We start from the raw sequence: 25,550 nt of genomic DNA, 5'->3' as shown, positions 1-25,550 counted from the left end.
TTATTTTAAAAAATTCTTTATTTATTTTATTTATTTATGGCTGTGTTGGGTTTTCGTTTCTGTGCGAGGGCTTTCTCCAGTTGCGGCAAGCGGGGGCCACTCCTCATCGCGGTGCGCGGGCCTCTCACTATCGCGGCTTCTCTTGTTGCGGAGCACAGGCTCCAGACGCGCAGGCTCAGTAGTTGTGGCTCACGGGCCCAGTTGCTCCGCGGCATGTGGGATCTTCCTGGACCAGGGCTCGAACCCGTGTCCTCTGCACTGGCAGGCAGACTCTCAACCACTACGCCACCAGGGAAGCCCTCACGTTCCCTTTAAAGATAAGCTGTGGACTCGAGGAATCGCCTGCAGACTGGCTTCCGGCTCCCAGTGTTCTGACAGAGCTGTAGGATTGCGATCCGAGCACTTGGTGCCAGAAGCTGCAGTGCACGTCTACACTGCACGCAGAGCCGGGCCCTGCTCCTCCTCATCGTGAGGCCGGGCAAGTTGGCACAATGGGTGGTGGTTTTCCTGGAGACCGTTCCTGCATCGGGCGACTGGCAGTGACTAACTGTCCACAGATGCGTCTGTGACCCAGGTGGATGCGCCCCTAACTCGGCGCCCGTGGCTGCAGCCCCAGAGGGCTCACGGCCACCTCGGCGCCACCTGACACGGGAGGCCCTTGAGTTAAACTCTCCTACGTTTGTACATTTTATTCCTAACAGATACACGCACAGCCAGGGGCCTTCCTAGAACCTTGGAAGGAGCTGTGAGGCTGAGGGATTCTGAGGCTTCGGAGCAGCGGCATCTGAAGGGTGAAGGGTGCCGGGCGTCAGGTCCTACCCGAGACGGCTGTCCGGAAGACCACCCGCCTCAACGGCCAGTTCCGGGACTTGCTGACAGAGTCATTTCGAAGGAGGGGTGAGGCGTGGGGGATGCATGCAGCACGAGTGGCAACTTGGGGGGGCTCTGCAGGCTCTCAGACCGCCCCCACCAGTGCCCACCAGCAGAGTCCAGCGCCCCGGGCAGACACAGCCCCATCGTGATGAGTTTTAGGAAGGTAAGCAGTGTCTCTGCCTCCTTAGCTTTCTGGATATTCAAGTGATGTGCTTTTTGTTGTCACTGTTTCTCTTCTGTGCTGTTCCTGCCGTGAGTGGGTGGCCGAGCGTCAGGGTGAGGGTCGTCTGTGGACTGAGATGGGGGGAGCGCGCTGTGGCACACCTGGACCGCGGTCCCTGCCACCCAGGGCGCAGGAGGAGGGGCAGTGCGTGGGCTGGGAGCCACCAGGGCAGCATGCAGCTGAGGAGCTAGCTCTTCCTGCTCGGGCGGGAGTTACTCTGCCCGGACCGCCCACGTGCTTCACGGCTGCTCCCCGGGACGGACGGACGCCCTGGAGACCCTGGATCAACAACGGCTTCTTGTGGAGCAGAGACACCAGCTTCACGGCCACCTTAGGAGCCGCGGAGGGGCATCACAGGAAGGACACAGGACAGTGTGTGGGCTGCCCTCCTGCCTCCGACTCAGAAGGAAGAAGCCACACCGTCCTGGGGCCAGTCATCAAGGCCGGAGTGATGACAGAACGTCGGGACGGACAGTGAGTGTGTGTGTTTATGAAGTGATGCTCGTCCTGTTACTGCCGGGCCCGCCCGCTGTGACCAGGGCTGTTTCCGAAACGCCCTTCTATTCAACGCATCAGGATTTGAGGAGTGATGCTTGGGTCATTATCTTTTTTTTTTAGCAATTCAGTCTTTCTGTTTTTTGTTTGTTTGTTTGTTTTTATTTATTTATGGCTGTGTTGGGTCTTCGTTTCTGTGCGAGGGCTTTCTCTAGTTGCAGCGAGCGGGGGCCACTCTTCATCGCGGTGCGCAGGCCTCTCACTATCGCAGCCTCTCTTGGTGCAGAGCACAGGCTCCAGATGCGCAGGCTCAGTAGTTGTGGCTCACAGGCCTTGTTGCTCCGCGGCATGTGGGATCTTCCCAGACCAGGGCTCGAACCCGTGTCCCCTGCATTGGCAGGCAGATTCTCAACCACTGCACCACCAGGGAAGCCCTGGGTCATTATCTTTTTTCTTCCCCGTCCCTCTTCTCTCTTTCCTCTGAATTGCTGCCAAAGCGACCTGAGTTGTATAACTTAGAGCCGGGAGCTCGGTAGGGGTGGGGAGCGGTTTGTATCCAGATGAGCCGAATGTGGAGGAAACTCAAGAAAATGTGGGTAACCTTCAGGTGTGGACCCCACGCACCTAGCCCACGTTAGCTGGTGTTGGCCGAGGGTAGAACTCGAGGGAAGGAGTGTTGGTTCAAGTTAGAAAGGCTCTGGTTTCTGTTTGATGCAAAACAAATCATGCCGTTTTCAAGTCCTGTGACACTCAAAGGTTTAACCAGTAATTACACCGTGCTGTATGGGGTCTGAAGCACAGATGCCAACGCGGGGCCTTTGAAGACAAGACATGTCTGTAAATGATGCCTGCCCTTTGGGTGTTCCACCTGTGGTTGCTTTTCTTTCTATTATCTTGTTTAATATTAATTTTGTTACGGCAGCCTCTTTTTTTTCCACCTTTTTTTAAATTGAAGTATAGTTGATTTACAATGTTGTGTTTCAGGTGTACAGCAAAGTGATTCAGTTATACATATACGTATATTCATTCTTTTTCAGATTCTTTTCCCATATAGGTTATTACAGAATGTTTAGTAGAGTTCCCTGTGCTATACAGTAGGTCCTTGTTGGTTATCTATTTTATATATAGTAGTATGTATACGTTAATCCCAAACTCCTAATCTATCCCTCCCCCTGTCCCACGTTTCCCCTTTGGTAACCATAATTTTGTTTTTGAAATCTGTGGGTCTGTCTCTGTTATGTAAATAAGTTCATTTGTATCATTTTTAAAGTAGATTCCACATATGAGTGTTATCATATGATATTTGTCTGAGTTATTTCACTTATATGATAATCTTTAGGTCCATCCATGTTGCTACAAATGGCATTATTTCGTTCTTTTTTATGGCTGCATAATATTCCAGTGTGTGTATATGTGTGTGTGTGTATGTATGTATGTATGTGTGTGTATATATATGTATGTATGTGTATATATATATATATATATATATATATATATATATATATATATATATATGAAACCACATCTTCTTTAACCATTCCTTCCTCTGGGTGCATGTATGTTTTTGAACCATGGTTTTCTCTGGATATATGCCCAGGAGTGAGATTGCTGGATCATATGGTAGCTCTATTTTTAGTTTTTTAAGGAACCTCCACACTGTTCTCCTTAGTCGCTGTATCAACTTACACTCCCGCCAACAGTATAGGAGGGTTCCCTTCTCTCCACACCCTCTCCAGCATTTATTATTTATAGATTTTTTGATGATGGCCATTCTGAGCAGTGTGAGGTGATACGTCATTGTGGTTTCGATTTGCATTTCTCTAATAATTAGAGATGTTGAGCATCTTTTCATGTGCTTTTTTGGCCATCTGTATGTCTTCTTTGGAGAAATGTCTGTTTAGGTCTTCTGTCCATTTTTGGATTGGGTGGTTTGTTTTTTTTTTTTGATGTATAGCTGCATGAGCTGTTTGTATATTTTGGAGATTAATCCCTTGTTGGTCGCTTCATTTGGAAATATTTTCTCCCATTCTGAGGGTTGTCTTTTATAACACTTCTTCTTTATCCGTTCATCTGTCAGTGGACATTTAGGTTGCTTCCGTGTCTTGGCTATTGTAAATAGTGCTGCTATGAACATAGGGGTGCATGTATCTTTTCAAATTGTAGTTTTCGTCTTTTCTGGATACAGGCCCAGGACAAGCATCCTCTTTTTGTCCCTCAAATGTATTTGCCAAAATGTATATTATGGGGACAAGAGGAGCATTGGATGATCGTGGTCTGCCTAGTTGGCATTGTTCCCCGATCTGTGGCCTTAGTTTAACCAGCAGCTGTGTCTGTGGCATCATAAACCTCATCCAGTGTAAGAGATAGATGCACATGAGGATATTCGGTATTTTTGAGCCGGAAAGCCCACGATACCAGATGCCTCAGTTGACAGCTAGGACCCAGCTCGTGCACTTCCTCGGGGCTGCGGGAGACGCCCCATCTCCTCTCTGCCTCGGGCTGTTTCCCTACACGTGCCCCCAAACAAGAGGCAACACCACCGTGGAGAGGACGACTGGTGTGCCTCGACTGACTGTCGTGTGGGCGTGTGGACCTGCTTTGCGCCCAGCAGGCCTCCGTGGCGACGGGCTGAGGCTCCAGCACTGTGCCTGCTGGACAAAGCCTGGCCGCAGAGAAGAGGACCTGGGCTCCTTACAGTTGTCCTTGAAGGAAAACACAGGGCCACGGGGCTCACAGGTGCGGGGGGGAATGGGCCTGTGGCGGTGATGTTCCCAGTCCCTCGACTGGAAACAGAGCCCAGCCGCCAGGAGGCACTGCGACTCCGGGGTCCCAGGATGCTGGGAAGGAGGGATGCTCTCAGTATGACCTTTAGAATCTCTGACCTGGTCTTCTCCCACAGGAGGGTCTGGGGCTCCAGCACTCTGATGGAAACAAGCAGATTTTAGGAGGTCTGGTTTCGGGGGCGCTCCCAGAGCTGAATGTTCAGTCTTACTTGTTCCAGAAAGTCCTGGCAGCTTGGTGCAGGGAAGTCACCAGCACACACGCCCGGCTGTTGGTAAAGAGGGGCAGCTGGGGCCCCTCAGATGGCACAGCCCCAGGGGAGCAGGTGCGGGGCCCAGGGGACCTTTCTGGGCGTGGTTCCCGAGGGTGGGAGCTGTGGGCTGGATGCTGACTGCTTTCAAGGGTTTGAGAGCCAGAGGGAGCTCTGCTTTTGGTTTGTTGAAAGATACTTTATTGGGAGGATTTCCGCTCGGGGTCTGGCTGGAAGGACATGTCCGCTCTTTCCCCTCCCCCTTGCAGAAGTCTAAAGCCCACGGGGGGTCCCCAGGATCCGGTTCTTTCGGCGGTGTTGCCGCTGTATTTGGTCTTAAGAGCTGATGCGCTGGAGCCTCGCTGTCCCTGCACTGGGCCCACCACGTGGCTGGTGGTTATGATGCTGGGTTTCCAACACGGGCCTGAATGCACGAAGCCGGGGGCCCAGGAGGCGTCTGTCAGCTTTGGGAAATGCTGGATTTTCCAAAGCCTCAGTCGTAGACAGGCTTTTGTGACACTGCGGAGGAGGCTCTCGGCTTGTCCAAAGGAAGGAAGCAGAAGGCTGGAACGCTTTGGGGAGCTTGGAGGAACTGTCACGGGGGCGTCTCCCTGGTCACACAGCCCCGGAGGAGATAACGATCCCCAAGACTCACACCTTGGGTGTGTTTGCTGGGAAGGGCACCATGACAGCAAGTGACATGGTGGCCCTGTCCTGGGAACCGAGCCGAGCTCAGGGACACCGTGTGGCCTGGCTGACGAGGAAGTTCCTCTGTCACTGTGCTGGCTTCCACGTAATTGTCAAATTGGGAGTGTGTCATGGTGGGTCTGCAACTTCCCAGGCTGGCGGTGACCTCACAAGGACTGTTACAGACCCGTGGGACCCACAGCCAGCAGAGAGAATCGCTACCTCCCTCTCTGTCCCATGACCTCGAACGTTGTGGTCACCACCATGGCCTTTTGTTCTTGGAGGGGACAAGCACTTTGCAAAGTGGGGTCACTCTGTTGCTTCTGTAGGTCATCTTCCCAGACTTGCCTGATTCTCAGAATCTCAGTTTTTGGCTCTGTTTCGCATATCTGTTTTTTGAAGTGTTTTTTAAAAAATAGGATGAACTACTGTGTGTCAAGCATACAGAAGAGTGCAGAAAATAACATAATAGGGATCCAAGTATCCACCGTCCAGATTTAACAAATACTAGCATTTTGTCCCATCTGTATCAGACATTTTTAAAGTTGAATTGAGCATTAAATCCCCTGCATATCTGTTTTTGGTAGATGGGAAGCGTCGATAAGTTCAATCCTAGTTGGTTGCTGGCCATGCACAGAAGCTCCTCTGAGTCTCCAGATACTGGAGACCTTGTATGCTTGTGCAGAGCAGTACTGCCCCAGCCACGTGCCGTAAGCAGAAGGGTTGTCCTAAAGACTGTCTCAGCACCTGGGCAAATTTTCTCCGACTTACACTGTGTACATTTTCTCCACCAGTTTGCCGTATGTTCACAGGGCTAACGCCCATCCCCACCAAATGCAAGAACCCTCTGGCTCCAAAGGTTCCAAATGTGAAAAACTGCACCCAAACTGCTGAGTTTTGCCCTACTGAATAAGAAAGGATACTAAATATTTTCACAAAATTAAACAACCCTTTAAACAATGTTCAAAAACATTTTGATGTCCACATGAGCCAAACTCCCGGAAAGCTAAGTGTTCATTCTCCTCCTGGGACAGAGGCTGGAGTATTCAGGCTTTACAGAGAGAGAGACATCTCTCCTAGAGTTCAGCCCTGAATCTCCAGTTCCGTACATTCTTACCAGCCTGTCCTGAGAATGTTTCGGACCTGAAAGGCTTGGAGACAGACTCGTGCTCTTTGCGCCTAATTATGCCATCTTTGCAATCTCTCCATGTTTCCATGAAAGGCACCGCTGTTCTTCCAGCCACGCGATCCGGCCTCAAGTGCCTTGTCTGTCTCCTTTGTCCTCAGCATCCAGTATCTTTCCTCCAAGTGTTTCTCACTTCTGTCTACTCCTCCCCAATCCCCTTGCTGCTGTCCGAATTGGGGTATTTCTCCTCATGTGGTTTGGCTGATTCTGTCTTTTTGCTTTCCCCTTTCAGTCCAGTTTCAGTACCAGATTATCTTCTGTGCCGTTCTGCTCAAAATCATCCAGTGGTCCCCACAGCTGACCAAAGACCAGTTTTCTACCCAGAACCTCCCATGTTTTCCTCATCTTCTCTGTCCGCACGTACATGTCTCTCTGTGTCCCACGCGACATCCCACGAAGCCTCTGCCCAGGCACACAGCACTGCTTGCCCTCTCTGATCCTCTGAGTCTTCTTCGATTATTTCCTCTGCCTCAGTCTTCCTTTCCCTCCTTCATTAAACGAACCAACCCTCACGGGGCGTCTACTAGGAACCAGGTTATGTGAAACAACACCTACGCATACAGACCTTGCAACCTAGCGGAGAAAACAAAAGAATAAACAGGCAGTCAGCAAGCCAGGCTGTGCAGGAAGTACCACGGCAAGGAAGAACAGGGACACCAGACCCAGGCGTGGGGAGTCAGGGCAGGCTTCCCAGGGGAGAGGCACACAGAGGGTGATTCGTTCTTTAGGATGGTTAGCGGGGGGAAGGGGAGGGGGACGGGAGGCAAGTAACTCGGGGACATGGCAACATTGGCTTGGAGGAAAGCTGGGGAGAAGCAGTGGGTTCTGGGCACGTCTCAGAGCGGGACCATCAGGACTTGCCATGGACGGATAGCGGGTGCAGGAGAGGTGAACAGATTCTGTTTTTGCAGCTGGAAGAAGGGAGTTGCTCTTTGCAGAGCCGGGGAGGACTCTGGGGAAGAGAGAGGTTCAGGCTTTGACATGCTGGTTTTAGTGCGGAATGATCTAGTAAGGTTTCAGTGAAAGAAGTCCGTTCAGTAAATACTTGAAGGAGATGAGGAAAGAAAACTTGGGTGTTTGGGGAGCACCGAGAAGATGCAGAGTCAGGCAGGCTCAGTCCAGTGGGGCCCACTGTCGTCCCTAAAAGATCCTCCATCTCCAGGGGCAGCGGCTGGTGCGCACTCATCCTGACACCCTCCCTCCAGTGGGGAGACTGTACCACGTCCACTGCAGTTGCTAAACAGTATTTGCTGGACGCATGAGAGGAAGGAATAAGCTTAATCCGTAAAAGAGACTGTTCCAACCGTCTTCCCTTCCAAGGAGGAGATCCTTGCCAAGATGCTGTACATCTGGGGAACAGGACCTGGAGGTCTGCACCCTCCGTCTCAGGGTTACCAGAGCCCCCTGCCATAGAATCAGCACGCACAGTGGTATAATGCACCTCTGGACCCTTCCCCAGACCTTCTCAAGCTGAATTCCTAGGGGAGGAGCTGGGACCTCTTGGTTAGAGACTCATTGAGTGATTCTTCTGAAACTAAAATTTAAGAACTGCCAACCCTCCAGAAGATGACCGCTGTTGACACTTTTCCTTGGAGGCAGATAATTTCTAGCCGTGATGGGGTGAGTTACAACCACTCTGCGATGTTATGGTACTCGGTACTCTGTGCTCATCGCCTCATCAAGCCGCCGCAGTTGAGTTGGAACCGGGCTGGCCCAGAGCCCCACGCGCTGTCCGGTGACAGCTTAGGCAAGCGAGGCCTTTTGCCAAATACCTCCCAGTCGAGCTCTGCAGCTTGAGAAGAAAAATACGAGAGAACACGTAAATGCCAGATCTCATTAATCTGGGAGTTTTCAAACAATGACTACACATCTGTCTCACTCTCAACTATAATGGAGCAACAAGCTCGTTCCTTTCATACTGTCTGAGCCACAGTAAGGACTGAAAGTCACACGTTGACCTTGGACATCATGTTTAGTGAGACCGTTATGACCCGTCTTCAACACCAGGAAGAGGTCAGCTCCACGAGGGCGGTGGCTGCCCGCTCGGTGCCTACGATGCGTGGCACACAGTAGCCGCTCGGTGCCTACGACGCGTGGCACACAGTAGCCGCTCGGTGCCTACGACGCGTGGCGCACAGTAGCCGCTCGGTGCCTACGACGCCTGGCGCACAGTAGCCGCTCGGTGCCTACGACGCGTGGCGCACAGTAGCCGCTCGGTGCCTACGACGCCTGGCGCACAGTAGCCGCTCGGTGCCTACGACGCGTGGCACACAGTAGCCGCTCGGTGCCTACGACGCCTGGCGCACAGTAGCCGCTCGGTGCCTACGACGCGTGGCACACAGTAGCCGCTCAGTGCCTACGACGCCTGGCGCACAGTAGCCGCTCGGTCAACATCTGGATGGATGGCGCACTCGTCCCGCTTCCTGCTGTGAAGGGCCAAGTGCTCACAAATCCCGTCTGTGGAGTTTCACTGTTACCTGTAGCTTCCACAGCCCTCGTCCCAGCAGTTCCCTACCCCTGTAGAAATCTGTGCAGTCTTCACTTCAGATGTAACTTTCTGCTGACCCCATAAAAAATTGGCAGGAATTCTCAGAAAGGATGATATTGTAGTTGTTCTTGCGGGGCTCCACGGAGGGATAAATTTCACATTATTCATGTTTCCAGATGGACTTTCAGTTCCCCAGGGCAGTCATTCCAGAACCTTTTCTCAGCCTTAAGTTTACTCCAAGAAATAAAACTAGTGATTTAGGGCTTGGTCGGTCCCACAAGAGGCTCCCCTGTTTTTGGTGCAGAGCCCGAAGTAGGGCAGAGGGAAAGGCAGCTGGGAGACAGGATGAGGGGCTGGTGCCCACAGGGGCCCCGTGGGTCAGGGAGACACTGCCTGCCCGGTCTCTGGAGGGTGAGGGCCTGGAGGGCAGGAGTCAGGCCAGAGATGGAATCGTCCGCGTGGTCAGGCAGTCCCAGAGGCTTGCAGCAGCAGTAAGTGGTTGATGCTGGCGCCCCGAGGCTGGAGTAGTTGTGGATCCGTCCCACTGTTCCCCGCAGATGGTATTCACACCCCAGGGCTAGTGTCCAAGGCTACTTAATTTAGCTGGTTGGGATGCTGTACTACCGAGGTTTAATCGTGTTTCTTGAGCTTTTACTAGGCTAACATATGAACTCTTTCAACAATACTTATGTGTCAGCCTCTGTGCTGGGTGCTAAGGACACAGCTGTGAACAAGGATGGGAACTAAGGACCTCTGATCCGTGAATGCTTCTTCTTAGCCTCAGATTCAAGCCCTGGTCCCAGGCCTGTTGTTGTTTTCAAAGGGGCACATTCAGAGTCAGTGGATCAGAGTGAATTCTTCGGGAGTTCTCACGACAGGTCAGGGGGACCCCCTGTTCTAAGGATATAATGATCTAACGCGTGATTGAGAATCATCCCATCAGACACGCGCCAGGCGTTCGGCTCCTGTAAGGCTCAAAGTTTCAGTGTGAGCTGACGGGACGGCCACTCCTGGTGCAGAGGGACCTGGCGGGAGGCTGCCTGGCCAGGGGCAAGGCCCCTGCTGGATGTGCCGCACCCTCGCTCTGTGGCCCGGGCACCCTCGTGACCTGGCTGGACCCTCCCGGGGCTTCCTGCTGCAGGGGGAATACACCCCGTGTCTCACCGGGCTCTCCTCCCCGGGGTCTGCTCCTGCTCCGAGCCCTGGATTTCTCTAGAAGCTTCTTCTGGCCTCAGAGCTGGCCTGGAACCAGCTCTTCATCTTCCTGGGCTCAGCTGACACACCTCCCGGGAGGGGCCCGTCCAACCACCCATCTGAGGGCGCTCTGATCTTCATCATTAGCGTGTGCCCTACTCTTCAGAGCAGGCACTTCAAGCGGGTCGGCTCACTATTCGTTTGGTGACCTCGTCATTACCATCTCTCCCTGATAGAATGTAGGTTCCTTGAGAACAGGAGAGTAAGTGGCACTCAGTAAATAATTAATGTGGATCACGTTTCCTACACGCCCGCCGGCTCTCTGGGGACGTCTGTAACTGTTGCCAGGTTGCCAAGGGCCGGACAGCACTTTTTTTTTTTTTTTTTTGGCTGCACCGTGCTGCTTTCGGGATCCTAGTTCCCCAACCAGGGATCGAACCCGGGCCACGACAGTGAGAGCGCCGAGTCCTAACCACGGGACCGCCAGGGAATTCCCCAGACAGCACTTTTGAAATCATATCTGGAAACACAGTATATGACCCAGAGCCTCAGCACCCAGGAGTAACCTAAGGCTTAAGGTCTTTTTGTTAAATGGAACTAAATTATCACCAGACCAGTAACTGGGAAAATGGCGTGTGACCCAAGAATCCCCCTGATGGGGCTGGACAGCGGCCCAGGAGGACGCGCTCGCAGTGGCCGCTCTTCACCCATGTTCCCTTTACTAGGACGGAGGCTACGGCAGGGCCCAGGGAGCTGGTGCCGCCCAAAAAAGAAAGCCCCTCACAGGGGCAGGCGGGTGGAGGTGTGATGGAGGGAAGTGGCGCAGCCATCCTGCACTCCGCGTCACGCTGAGCCGGGGCGTCGGCAGGGCGGGGTCCTTCTGCAGCCCGAGTGGTAGCCGTGCTTGCTCCAGTGGCAGCCTCTCGGTTGAAAACTGACAAGGAGAAAATTAAAGCCTCTCCTGTTTTCTGTGTCACTCAAATGCCCCATTGCTTGGTAGCTGGTTAAAATGCATAGTTCCCTTGTCAGGCTTTCAGCAGCTGTGAAGATCCAGTTAATGTAGGTCTCCCTGCCTTTGCCCTCTTGGCTAACTAGCTGGCCGTACTTGCTTTTCTTTTTGTATGAAGCTTTTCCTTCTGTCCCTTTGACAGCACAGTGTCAGAAACGATGTATTGTCTTCACAGATGTTCCGTGTTGCAGAGCATTTGCTCTTCGGTAAACATAGTGACGTGAAGGGACACGTTGCATGTGTCCAATCCTTATAACGACTTAAGGTCCAAGATTGTTTCTTCTCAGTGGAATGACCATCGACAGAAAAGATTGGTCAACTACTAGCAATTTGAGAGTTTGCTAATCCTGCCGGAATGGGAAATTCTAAGTGTTTGGAAATAGACGTTTCCATCCGTCGGGATTCACTGGCAGATCCCGAACCATGCAGTTCTGACTCGGGGAAAAGGAAGGCTGATTGCGCTTCAGCGTGTTTGTCACGCCTGGGAAACCCGTGGCGGTGGTGTCCTTTCTCCTCCTGGGGAGGAGAGTGGTCCAGCCTCAGAACTGGGGAGACGGGCAGTCTTGCTCTCACCCTCTCCTGCATCTCTTCTTGGTCCGCAGCTGACGGGGACTTGCAGCTGAGAATCACTCACTGGCAGCTGCAGCCTCAGACCTTCTCCCCGCGTCGCTGGGAAATCGCCGAGAAGGCAACTCAGAGACTCCCAGCTGCACAGACGCTGCCTCAGGAGCACGCGGCCACCACCCTGCTCAGGGCTGAGAACCCGGAGCAGGATGTGAATTTCCCACCCAGACAAACCCAAGGGAGATCCCTCCTGAAGTCTGTAGGAAATTTGTTTCTGACCCACGGGTCACAAAATAGCTTGCTATGAATTTTGATTGGCTGCCAAGTCATTGCTAATTCATCTCTGACTTTGACAGAAAAAAAATTAAGTGTTAAAGAAATGAACTGGGGGCTTCCCTGGTGGCACAGTGGTTAAGAATCCTCCTGCCAATGCAGGGGACACAGGTTCGAGCCCTGGTCTGGGAAGATCCCACATGCTGCAGAGCGACTGAGCCCGTGCACCACAACTACTGAGCCTGCGCTCTAGAGCCCGTGAGCCACAGCTCCTGAGCCTGTGCGCCACAACTGCTGAAGCCCGTGTGCCTAGAGCCCATGCTCTGCAACAAGAGAAGCCACCACAGTGAGAAGCCCATGCATCGCAACCAAGAGTAGCCCCCACTCGCCACAACTAGAGAAAGCCCGCTCACAGCAGTGAAGACCCAATGCAGCCAAAAACAAATAAATAAATAAAAATAAAGAAATGAATTGAGCAGGAAAAAAATTTTTTTTTTAAACGAGCATGATCCTACAGCTGCTGGAAGTCTAGCAGAGGGGGTGGTAAATAAACCTAGGAAGCAGGGTGTGTTCATTTTCAGAACTTTCTGCCTGAAGAGGAGTCTGGAAAAGTGCGAGATTCATTCTGGACGATCAGTCTTCTATGCTGACAAGGGAGTGAACTGCTACGGCCAAAAACAGGCGAGACCAAATTCACGATGCTATGAGAGAAGGACCCGTCAAACAAACCCAACAGCGACCTCCCTTGGGGTTGAGAAACTGAATCCCAGGTCCTCGGCCTCCCCTGCCGTCCTACGGGGTCGCCGGCCTACCCTCCCATCCTGCAGGGTCCCCGACCTCCCCTCCCGTCCTGCGGGGTCCCCGGCCTCCCCTGCCGTCCTGCGGGGTCGCCGGCCTCCCCTGCCGTCCTGCGGGGTCCCCGGCCTCCCCTGCCGTCCTACGGGGTCGCCGGCCTACCCTCCCGTCCTCCTGGCTTCAGGGGAGCCGTCTTGGTTTTGTCCCCACTCATTCCTCTCATTTCGTCCTCCCCGTACTTTTTTCCTGACTTTTCTCTCCTCAAATATTTTCTCTCTTTCTGCTAGTTGATATCTATTACATATACACATTAAAATACATTTCAGAATTCACAGTTGAATCATCACACATCCACACATCTGAAACGCAGTCGCGCATCCTTTCTGGGAATTTATGCTGCTTGACGGGCAATGTTGATCTGTCCTCTCCACCAGCATCCCGGCCACCCGGGCCCCTGCCTTCTTTCATTGTAAAGGTTAGAAAAGAATCTCTCAGCTTCCCAGCTTCTCTGGCAGCGACGTGGGGCCTGAGGGGTCTGGCTCCAGGGTAAAAACCTGTCTGCGGTTTCTCAGGCCCCATATGGCCGTTAGAAAGGCTTTCCCTGGGAGACCTCGGGCGTGAGCCCTCCCCCACGAGACTGGTGCACGGCCGGGCTGCAGGGTCTAAAGGGAGCATCTCCCCCGCAGTCCGGTCCCTTTGCGCCGGCTCCCTGGAGAGTGAGACCCCCATGTCTGCACTGACCCAGCCTCTTCCCCAGTGGGAGGGAGGGGGGAGATGGGTGCTTGCAGCATTGCAGTGGGTGATTACAGGCTTCACTGTTGCTCCTGGTTGCTTTCCTTGGCTGCTTTTTAACCCCTGACAGCTCAGTGCTCTCTCCCAGCTCAGCTGAGCCTCTGACAGCCATGCCACACAATTTTGGGCAATCAAATGTAAGAGGAAGTCGGCCAGATGGTATATGAGAAAGCGTTTACATGCCTGCTCAGGCAGGCAGGGAGTTGGGGGTGGGAGACAAACGACATTCTGCCTTCATCCTGCCTAGAAGACAGATATGATTGCTGGCGAGGCAGCAGCCATTGTGTGAACATAACGTGAGAAGCCCAGTCCTCAAAGATGCTGAGAAGAAAGGCCGAAGGAGCCTGCATTTTGATAACACAGCTGAGCCACTGCAAAGCCTCCGGATGCCTCTCCTGGTACTTCTTGTGCAAAGACCAGAAACTTCTATAATGATTTTAAAATGTATCCACAAACTCTTTGATTCTCTTCCTATCAGAAGGTAAAGGCTAATACCCTTGCCTTCAATTATGGGGCAGCTCTAGCTTCTTGCTCCTAATAGAACACAGCAAACAGGGTGTGGAGGCCAGGTTACAGAGGGTGATGTGGCTGTCTCTCTGTCTCTGTCTCTCTCTCCTATGCCTTGGGGGCCCTTAGCAGACACATAGGATGTCCAGCTGACTGAAGCCGCCGTGCTAGAGAGACCACATTTTTTTTTACCATGAGCATGATCCTACTGCTGCTGACCATCTAAGGGAGGGGACGGTGAATACGCATCGGGGCTGGGGACACATAGTGGAAAGTTGAGAGCCAGGGTTTGGATTACTCAGGATTTAGCGTGAATCATTCCCGGGGGCCTGGGGAGGAGTAACGAAGGCTGCTAATTAGCCTGCTAAACAGTTCTCTGTGACTGGAGGCTGTTCGGTTGCTGAGGCAATTATCTCTTCTATGATGTATGAACCTATTTACGTGATCCACGTGGGCATCCGTGGCTGGTTAGCCCCGGAGCACGGGCCTGACATCCGGGCTAATAACACACTGTGGAGTCTGGTCCTGCTGCTTCCTTCTGTGCCCGGGTCGTCGGCCACCCCGTGGTACAAGGTGGCCGCCCAGTCTGGAAACAGAACTGTCTCGTTATGTAGTATTAATAAATTATTTATCATCTGTTTATCTGTGCTGCCGGAATTTGGTGGCCACCCTGCAGACATTCTGGGGGGTGTCTTTACCAAAACTCAGCGTTCCAGCCCTCAGTCCATCCCACCTTCTCTGAGAAGTGCCCGCTCCATGTGGGTGGAGACTGTCACGTGACTCGCCTGCCGGCCTTGATGGCTGAGCAGGGGGTGGACCCTGGGTTCAGAGCAGGGCCACTTAGGGTCTGTGTCCCGGCAGGAGGGAGAGACAGCCGGTGGGTCACGCGTGTGGCGGGAACAGCCACAGAGGAGCCGGCTGGCTGTGCTTCCCCGTCCTCTGCCTTGTGGGGAGCTGGGCTCTGGACTTAGGGGAGGAAGCAGGAGAGCACGAGGAGGCCGAGGAGATGGCCCGAGGGGACCCTCCGGAAGGCAGATGCGCTCCGCTTCTCAGCTGCGGCCCCTCCTGCAGCCTGGCTGCGTCCCTGCCTCAAGCTCCCGGGGACACTGCATCCTGGTCCCACGCGCCCCGGTGCCTGGGAGGGTCCAGTGGTTTCTGGTACTTGCCTCCAAAAACCCTCCGGAGCATAAGTAGCCTAACTTCAGCTGCAGGAGAGGAAAAATCATTTTCCCTCTGCCCCTCTGAGTTCTTTGCCGAGACTCCTGGAAGAAAAGCCAGGCTGGCGAGCACCACGGACAGAAGTGTGGTGACCTGTTTACCTCGTGCGTACTTGGCGGGTGCCCGGGGAGCAGGAGTGACTGCCCCAGTGGCTTAGGAGTCGGGCTCAAGCACCAGGTTAAGAGGGAAAGGGAGGGGGCAGGACTCTGGGGGAGAGTAGATGATTTTTGGGAAAGATGAAAGGGCCCTTACAATGGGATGGGAGGGGTGATGGTTTGTGACAGAGTTCTCCCGGTGCGGTGTCAACTTCTAGTCACCTCCCCTGTGACAAGTCCGACCCCCTGGACTGATGAAACTCCCGGGGAGGGGATTTATGACAACTGAGGTCCTTCAGGGGAGGACCAGTGTCTGGCACCAGATAAGGAGGTTCAGGGAAAGCCTCTAGCTGCGTCGCTGTTTTTCAGGTGCCTGCCTGCAGCTCAAAATAATCAACACACCAAAGTGGCATGTGCTGGGGGGGCAGCATATTCCGCCGTCTCCCCAGGGGCTGCCATGTCTCGAGGGTTAGGAAGGGACGCATGGATAAGGACAAATCTGTTGTCACCGCGGTGGAAACGTTTAGGAGCACGCTCTCCCAGAAAGGCACCAACAGCACCATCTGTGAACACAAAGGGCCGTGCGTCTGTCCTGCTGAGCACGGGAAGTCCCTCTTTCTACTCCAAAACTGACCTTTTTTCTAATAGAAAAGAGCTTCCCTGAGGTGCTGGCAGAAGAATCTGCTCTTTGAAAAACAATGTCGAATGCTCACACTCCAGTAGATCTTCACTAAGTGAACAGTTGTCCTCAGACACCCGTGGCTGAAGTGTCCCCACCAGGTACCGGCACTGCCCTTTACTAAAACGATCTCCACACAATATGAACCACAGAACGGCTTCCCCAGGCTTGATACTGCGTGCAGTACCCCAAACCACCTTTTATTTGGTGTTTCTGGTGTGTTTTCAGTGGTGAGTAGAAGGGGGCAAAACGTGGCTTCCTACTTCTCATATCTTATTCGGGTCCCTTCTGCTTTATCGCTGGTAACGTTATAAGGCTGGGTGAAAGTAGGAAACAATGGCAGAGGACTTTAAATCTGAATGTTTAAGGCAAGAAGGACGGAAAGAGAAAGCTTACAAGAAGCAGAAAGCGGGGAACAGGTGGGTGAGCGGGTTCTTTAGGGCGAGACCGCTTCACCCCAGAGTCAAGCACGTGGTCTGGAACAGAGCAGGAAGCGGGGCAACGTTTGTGGGATTGACAGAGCAAGCGAACAAAGGATTGGTCAAAGGAAGCCCAGAAGACTAGCTTCCCCACTGCTAACGGGACGTGGATTCGTTTCCGTCGAATTTCAAGTATTAAATCCTGAGTTTGTCCACTCCAAGTAGACTCTGATGTGGCCTCTGGATACGACAAGTAAACTCCTGAAAGCTTGTCAGGCTCCACAGTTGATGCTCTTATGCTATCTTGGATGTAGATACAAGTCACAACCCTGACGCCCCGCCGTATGCCAGAGGAGGCTTCCCTGTGCCTTCAGGTGAGCCCTGGCTCTGACCGCCTGTGTTCTGATGTCTGCCCTACGGCCTCAAGCACACAGGGACAGGAGTGAGAGGCAGACCTCTGGCCTGGTCTCCGGGGTGGCACCAGCCTTGTCATGGGGCGCGGGGACCACTGCCACCCCTTCAGTTACTGCCTCTGGAGGAGGAGGCCGGTTCCTTCATCGTATCAACAATAACGAGTCCCAGGGCTGCAGGAACGACAGACTGTTCCTGAAGCAGTCAAGGTGCTTATTTGAGAGAAGGACAGTATCCTTCCATGATGAATGTGGGCACTTCCTCAGAGCCGAGGGTGGGGTGTGTGTCCCCCTGGAGGGGGCACAGCGATGGGAGGTAAGCCACTCGGAGGGCTCTGTCCTCAGGACCGCCGCATGGTCAGTGTGGGAGCCAGGTGCAGGGAGGGGACGCCGGAGATTTTGTTTTAGTTATTCTGCCCGAAGGAAAATGGTACTTTGTTCACTGTACTGAAGCTTAGAGAGCCGTGAAGATGGGATGGTACCTGCCCTTCTCCAACTGTGGCAGACACGGCCGCCCTCCTGCAGGAGGGGAAACTGAGGTCCAGGTGGGTGGAGCTTCTGTTCTCAGCAGAGTCTGCAGAGGTTCACATAGCACTGCATCCAGCAGACTTACGTCCCTCCCCTCCTCAACTGCTCTGATCATTGTATCTGAAAATCCACCCAAAAGGGGAGAGATTAACAGAAGGCAGTGAGAAAGGTGCCAACTTCTTAAAATAATTTACCACGACGTGTGTGTGTGTGTGTGTGTGTGTGTGTGTGTGTGTGTAAGTGTGGGTGGACGCAGGTCTGGCTTCTGCGAGGCTGTGGTTTGGTGGTGAGCATCCGTTGCAGCCGGCGACCTGGGATCGGCTGCCTTGCCTTGCCAGCTGCGGCACGTGAGCCGAGGGCTGGGATGGCAGAGATGGGAGCTGGGGGCGTGGGGGACTGAAGAAAAAGCTCCTAAATCACAGCTCTGTCGGCCAAGACACACTTGGAGTAAAATCTTCACATTTAAAGAAGAAACCTGTTTCCTTGTTGATACAGCGCCCCTATCTGAACCCACGCACTGCCCAGAGTGGCAGGTGAGGATGAATTTTCATTCAGGGCTCATGCTGCAGACCGCCAGGAGGGCCGCTGAGACCACACGGAGAGGTCATGTCCCCCTTTGCCGTTTCTAAAAAATGAAAACCGAATCCATTTGAAATCCATAGATAGGAGTCTGCAGCACTCCCCGCAAGAAGAGCTAAACATTCCTTGGGACCCTGCTTACTGATATTCCCAGGGATTCGTGACTGCAGCACCGCTATCGGCGCTTCTCAGACGAGCCCCTGATTCAGGGCGACAGGCCCTCACACTGCCTTTCTGCACGGCTCTCAGCCCCGTGACACTCATCAGGGCTTGGAGGAGTTCCCCCCAAATTCAGAGGAGCCTTGCTTCTGCTCACTGTTAAAGGAAGAGGACACAGAAATTATTCTACTTAGAAGAGTTTCTGGAATTTGGCTATTTATATGGTTTGATAGTTTTAAGGGAATCAAGTTGATTGCCTTAAATCATGTTGACTAAATCACTGGCTAGTTCAGTTAAGCGATCAGCTTACATCATTGTCCGGTTGACAATCAAATCAGTTCACTGCTTTTGTCTGGGTTTCTTGTTTTTGTTTGTTTTAGACCTAGTGTAGGCAGGGCTCAAGTGAAGCAAACCAGACAATCTTGTCAATGCTTCCAGAATAGAAGTGGACAATAAATTTAAAAATGTGAGAGCCGTGTGGAAAACAGAGCCTCATTAAAGAATTAGACGGGATTAAATGGGTTACGTGCACGAGAAGGAAAAAAATTAAAAGGCTATTCTTGCCAGGGAATCAAGTCTCTGCAGAAAGTGATTGTGTGGAGGGTCCCTCTGGGCCTTGGAACAATGAGCTCTCAGAAAATGAGAGGACAGCCTTGTGTTTCTAGGGATTCAGACGTAACGGGTGTGTCCTGCCCCTCAGGAGGCCGTTCACTCCCTCCAGCCTCTCCGTTTTTGGCTGCTTGACCCTGCGGGCCAAACCCAAGCCCTTGAGAGTTCAAGATTTTGAGTCACAGAGAGTCTGAATAAAAATTGGATTCTTGGAAGACATTACTTTTGTAAGATTCTGCCCCAGATGTACTTCCTGGGGTGCTTTCTGTCAAAAAGATAGTAATAAAACAAAATCCTTCTCGGTACTGAGAAAAGGCAAGAGCTAAGCGGCTGTTTTTCCGAAGGTGGGCGCTGGGGAGGGTGCTGCTTCTGTCCCTTCACCGGCTTCTCTCTGAGGACAGCGTGAGCAGCGAGAGAAGGCGACCAGGCTGACCCCGCAGCTGCTGGGGCATCGTCCCGTGCGGAGGCGAGGCTGGGGGCGGGCCCAGGGGCACGTGGCCACGTGGCGGGCCAAGGGGAGCGCCGCTGTCGCCGCACCTGCTGGGTGTGGGCCGGGGCGTGTGTCGTTAGCCTGATGAGAGGCGGCCTGACGAAGGTGAGCAAGGGGCGTGGGGTGAGGAGCCGGGACGGGGCTGGGCAGTAAGTCAGCCGGGAGGGCGCGGGCGCCCCAGCACGCAGGCAGCTGCTTCCGTCGTCCGGTAGGAGACGGGGCGCGTTTGGAGCGAGGCCCAGAACACCGTGGAGCTCATCCGCTGGCGTGGCCCTCCCTCGTCAGGGGAGACCCATCTTTGGGGAGATTGCCTGCGCTAGCCACCCCTGCCCGCCCCCGGGAGGAGCGGAGCCTGGGCCCAGCCTCAGAGGCCGAGCCGGGCGGCTTTGGGCTTCGGGAGAGGCCAGGGCTGACCGAACGCGCCGGGGCAGTGGGCTTGTTCTCCTCCTTGGACACGGCTGAAGGCGGTCACCAGGACGGGGAGAGAGAGTGAGGTCGTGAGGTCTTGAGGCAGAGGCGCCCCTGAAGCTGGGAGGCCGCGCTGGGCGGCAGGGCCCTCGAGCACCTGCCTGGTGGCGGAGTCCCCGAGCAGAGCAGAGGCTCCGTGCAGAGGGACGGCGTGCTCCACTTGTACTGTCTTGTAATCCGACGGCTGTGTGCGCTGCAGGACGACCACCGACAACTACGAAGAGGGCCCTAGGACGGGCGCCTTGTCTCTCTGTGGTCCTCGTGGCCCAGCTCTCACGTGGGGCTCCTTCTCGGCCCCCCCCCCCCCCGGGACCAGCACGATGGCCCATCCCCACGTCCCTGCAGCCCTGGGAACCTCAGCTTTGTTTTTGAATCTGAACCTGGCACACTCGGGCCACTGGTCATCGATTTGGGAATATTTAACGGGCTGTGGAGACGGTGAACAGAAAGCACGGGTCCACCTTCCTGATCAGAGGAGGCAGTTGTGCATGAAAAAAAGGACCGGAGTTCGCCAAGCCTTGCAGGATGAGAAGGGGATATTGCACGAGCGCTGTCTTGTCAAAGGGAAGGTTTTAAATCTCAAATGCTGCAGACCCAGCAGAAAAGGAGGCACATAGACCGCATCTTGCTAGCTTATATTTTCAGACACTTAAAGGATGTTCTGTATGCTTCTGTTGATTGAGGGAAGTGATCAAGAAGGCTCACGCAGGGTTTGGCATCTTCAAAATGGCGATGGTGCTTCTGAGAACGCCCCAGAAAAATTAAATGTGCTGTGAAGGATAAATTACAGCTGGACGTGAGTTGTTAAAACGTCATACCTCTTCCCCAGCAGCCTCCTTCCTGCCTCATTAAGCCAGCTGACTGGCTCTATCGAGACAATTACGACGGTGATTTACTGCGTTACTGCTCGGTTGTTTCTGGGAGCTGAACGGGGGTGGTGGTGCCCCATCTTCTCTGTCTCGTGGCGGGGGATGCTCAGGTCTCAGCTGCAGCATTAAACACGGCACCAGAAAGCAGAGGCACAGGAACGCACTTTCCCTGCTGTCATGAGCTGAGACATAAAACGAGATTTATTTGCAACAGTCCGATAGAGAAAACTGAGTCCTGGGAATTGATGTCCCAGAAAGCCTTTCAAGTCAGCCAGGAGTTACTGCAGGATGTGAGTCACAGAATAGGGAGGGGTCAGAGGAGAAAAAAATTGGGCCTTGATACCTTCTGTGGCCACTGTTAAGGAAAAAGGGATTGACCAGTTTGCACAATGTGAATCACTGTCTCCGTTACAGACTGCCCTATCCACTCTCTCCTAACAGTTGGATACCTTGGGCCCTCATATTGGTGCCGTAATTCAGCTTTTTAAAGATGCTATTCTTCCGCAGACTTGACGCCAGATAAAACCCCCCGATGGCTCTCTCCTTTTCCCGAAAGTTTTCATCCTAATAAATAATTTCAAATTATTGTGATGGTTCTTCTAGCATTTCACAGTTCAGTTCTTAAATTTTCTGAAAGTTGCTATTGGAATTTGAGGATACAGCAATCCCCAGTTCATGTTTTTAAATTCCTGTGGAAGTTAGACGTTTATGTTCAGTTTCGTTTACTCTGGTGTTTGTTCAGCAGCCAGTATTTGTCACAGTTTTAATGTGTATCTGGCCTTGCTGGACTGCAATCAGAGAAGATACATGTGATTTTTCAGTTGGCGCAGCTTTGCTTCCAGAGTATCGTGCAAGTCTCTATGTGTTTGCACACTGCCGAAGGTCGCAGGTAAAGCTAAAAAAACAGTGGAGGTTCATGACTGCACGAGGACTTTGCAGAGTCAGGGGACCCCTCCCCTGCAGGGCTGATTTCAGGGCTTTGGAATAAGCCAGGGTGTGAGCTCAGGACAGCTGGAGAGTGAAACCAGCTTCGCCGCTGAATCCTCTGTTCCCCCCCAAGGCAGTCCCACCCCTGCTCCCCCTGCCTGGGCAAGAGAGTCATTGTTTCAAAAGTTACAGCAATCGGGACACCCCCTCCTGCTCCTGCGATTTTGTCCCTAATTTATAGCCACTTCCATGAATAACCAGATGATGACTTCCAAAGAGAAAACTTTGGACAGCTTTATTGCCCCCTCCAGACAGGAATGAGGGTGGTGGCAGCCTTCACGGTAGCTGGCACATGGGACTGTCACTCACTGCCGTGTCAGCTGCAACCACGGTGGCCCCCGGGAAGAGTTTGTGTCAGAATTGTGCGATCATTTCTTCTGCTTGTTGTGAACATGTACAATTTCTCTTTCCAGGGAAAGTGCATGAAGCTTTTGTGTAACTTGCTTAGTAGTCACAGTTTGGTCATTTCGTCTTATTTTCCCAAGAGAGGAGGGAAAAAACCAGTAAATTGTGTGTTAGGTGACAGAGTCTTTCTTTGGCCCATAAAGGGTAATTGGATCAAGAATTTCTCAGAACATCGATGTTGACTTAAAAATTCAAGTCTGCACTATATTTATGTTTCCTTTTTTTTTTTTTTGGCCGCAACACGCAGCATGCGGGATCTTATTTCCCTGACCAGGGATTGAACCTGCGCTCCCTGCAGTGGAAGTGCAGAATCTTAACTGAGGGAATGGCAGGGAAGTCCCTGTTTATCTTATTTTTTGACCCATTGCTCTACTTGAATAAGACCCTCAAGGTCAATTTTTTAACTAAGAATCTGAAAATATTGAAAATATTTTCATTGTTTCATTATCGCCCTCCTCTAAGTCCGAAGGATATGTATTGTTCCCTGCTTTCTTCTTCCGTGCCCCAAACTTTGTCTTCCTATAGTTATGCAACGTTGACTTCGTTGACGGAAAAAGATGCACAACCGAAAAGTTGAGGACTATGTTTTATTTGGCGGACAAAACTGAGGACTTAAGCCCAGGACACAGCCTCTCAGACAGCTCCGAGGGTCTGCTCCCAAGAGGTAACAGAGGAGCCAGGATGTACAGGAGGTTTTGCAGCAAAGACCAGGTAGTCGGAACGTCAAAAGATTACTATTAATTAAAGAGAACCAGAAATCTCAAGTTAAGGAATTCAGCACTTTTCTGTGTATGGGAAGATGCAAGAGTCTGGGCTCACTGGAATCATTCCTTTGATCTGCACCTCAGCTCTCTGGGGCCAATGTCCTGTGCTTTCCCATCCTGAGTGTCCTCGGGGTGCACCATCGGGGAGGCGGGTAGAAGGAGGTGGGGAGTAGCTGCAGTGGCTGAGGGCTTGATGGCCGGCATCCTGTCTCCATCCTGAGTTCCCTCAGGGCTCACCTTCCGGGCAGCTGTAATGTGATGGCTTGATGGCTGCAACATCCTTTGTTTACTGATATGGCAGGTGATACTTTTTCATTCACAACTTTAATAAGGCAGAGTTTCTATCCAGCTTAAACTGTATGAGAAATTTGAAGGGAAGTGATTGTAGATTCCATTCAGGAAAGATATCTGCATAGTCAGTTTTGTTTTCTGCTGATTACTAGGACTGATTTTTGTTTTGTTTTGTGCTTTGAATGTTATTTATTTATTTTTTTATACAGCAGGTTCTTATTAGTTATCTATTATATACATATTACTGTATATATGTCAATCCCAATCTCCCAATTCATCCCACCTCCACCACCCTCCCCCTGCTTTCCCCGCTTGGTGTCCATACGTTTGTTCTCTACATCTGTGTCTCTATTTCTGCCCTGCAAACCAGTTCATCTGTACCATTTTTCTAGATTTCACATATATGCATTAATATACGATATTTGTTTTTCTCTTTCTGACTTACTTCACTCTGTATGACAGTCTCTAGATCCATCCACATCTCTACAAATGACCCAGTTTCATTCCTTTTTATGGCTGAGTAATATTTCATTGTATATATGTGCCACATCTTCTTTATCCATTCATCTGTCAATGGATACTTAGGTTGCTTCCATTTCCTGGCTATTGTAAATAGTGTTGCAATGAACATTGGGGTGCATGTGTCTAGGACTGATTTTTTAAAAAGCTTTTATGTTGAAATAATCATAGGCTCACAGAAAGTTGTGAAGCTAACACACAGGGTTCCATGCTGTCCTCTCCCATCTTCCCCAGAAAGTGACATCTTAGGTCTCTGCAGCCCAGTATCAAACCAGTCAACTGGTAACAGTCTGGGAGCCTTACTCAGTTTTCACCAGTTTCTACAGGTGTGTGTGTGTGTGTGTGTGTGAGATTGGCCTTTTCACTCAGCACAGTGCCCTTGGGTCCATCCAAGCTGTGTGGTGTTCATCATATGGATGGTTCCAGAGTCCATTTAACCACTCATTCTTTGAAAGACATTTGGGTCGTTCGCAGGTTTTTGTGATCACAAATTAACCCTCTATGAACATAGGTTTTTGTGTATGTATTTGTGAACATGAGTGTTCATTTCTCTGGGATAAATGCCCAAGCATATGGCTGTTATGCTCTTGGATTGTATGGAAAGTGCATGTTTAGTTTTATAAGGAACTGCTGAACAATCTTCCTGGGTGGCTGGACCATTTTCTATTTCTACCAGCAGTACAGGAGAGGAACATATTTTCCCAGGAGCATCTTCTGTTCTGGCCACACGTCCCTGGATGTAGCCAGGTCCCTCCTGGCTGGAGTAGTGGAGGGAGAGGGGTCTTGGAGAACGGCTGGGCCAGGCAGCCCTCTTGTCCATGCAGGGGACAGTGCACATCACCTGTGGGCAGCGTCAGGCCTCACCTGCTGGGATCACCGTATCCTCGGGGGTTTCTGGGCGTTACTGGGGGTGGTTGGTCTGGGTGTGTCTGCACAGCTCTGACACGTGGCCCCGCAGTGATCTGGTGGGCGTGGGAGGCTCGATGGTGTCCACGGAGCCCTGTTCCCCCCAGGCCTCGGCCACGGTCTCCTCACTGTCACCCTCGAGGAACGAGCCCTCCCAATGCTGGGCTGCGGCCCTTGCCCATGTGGGAGGACATGGCAGGCGTCCCCTGGAGCCCCTCAGGGACCCGTGTCCTCACGTGGCCGGCTAACCTGCACTCCCCACTGGGTCCCGCCTCATCCACGAGCTGGGCAGCAGGGCGGCCATTGGCCGCCCTTTCCACTGATGAGTCTTTCTCATTCTTGACACTCACACAAAAGTACGTGCTGGCTGCCCTTCCTGTGGTAATCCTCTAATGTGAATAGAAGCTGCGGAGAGAACTCACCTGCCAGACGGGAATCTCAGCTTAAGCCTGGAAAGGACCCCTGTGTGCGCCTCCTGTCTGATCACCTGGGAAAGGACGCCCGTGCACCGTCCTCCCACCTGATTACCTGGGAAAGGAGCCCCATGCACCGTCCCCTAATCTGATCACCCGGGAAGGGACCCCTATGCACCGTCCTCCCGTCTGATCACCTGGGAAGGGACCCCCATGCGCCATCCCCCCGTCTGCTCACCTGGGAAGGGACCCCCGTGCGCCGTCCCCTGTCTGATCACCTGGGTAAATTCGCCTGGTCTAACTCTCTGGGTCACTGACTCACTGCTCCATAACTGCTCAAGGCTGTTCCCCTGGGGGTAGTATTAGAACAAAAAAGGGGCATTTTCCATTGAAGGGTGGAGAGCCAGTTGGAACCTTCCTTAAATTCCAGTAGGACAAAGAAAGCTCCTCCTGTCTTAATCTCTGCCTTCTTGACTTAGTACCTGTGCCAGTAGTTGGGATTTGCCTTATTTAGTTAAGGTGCAAATGCCAGTTGCTGTAACAAAGGCCCCAAGGTAACAGTGGTTTAAGCAAGGCAGAATTTATTTTTGGACCCAGCTGTGATGCAACGGCACCGCGGTGAGAA

At 52.4% G+C, this 25,550-nt stretch overlaps 1 long non-coding RNA gene across 1 annotated transcript in view; it reads left to right on the top strand.

The window, feature by feature from the left end:
• The first annotated feature begins 707 nt into the window (after positions 1-707).
• LOC132368141 (uncharacterized) overlaps positions 708-25,550 on the top strand; it is a 47,964-nt gene continuing 23,121 nt past the window's right edge. The window contains exon 1 of the long non-coding RNA XR_009503923.1: positions 708-1,570. This is a non-coding gene — a long non-coding RNA (uncharacterized LOC132368141). The remainder of the gene's footprint in view (positions 1,571-25,550) is intronic.

The sequence above is a fragment of the Balaenoptera ricei genome, chromosome 6, assembly GCF_028023285.1.
Source record: "Balaenoptera ricei isolate mBalRic1 chromosome 6, mBalRic1.hap2, whole genome shotgun sequence".
Taxonomy (NCBI): domain Eukaryota; kingdom Metazoa; phylum Chordata; class Mammalia; order Artiodactyla; family Balaenopteridae; genus Balaenoptera; species Balaenoptera ricei.
The sequence above is the reverse complement of the archived record's forward strand: the minus strand, read 5'-3'. Positions and strand labels throughout refer to the sequence as shown.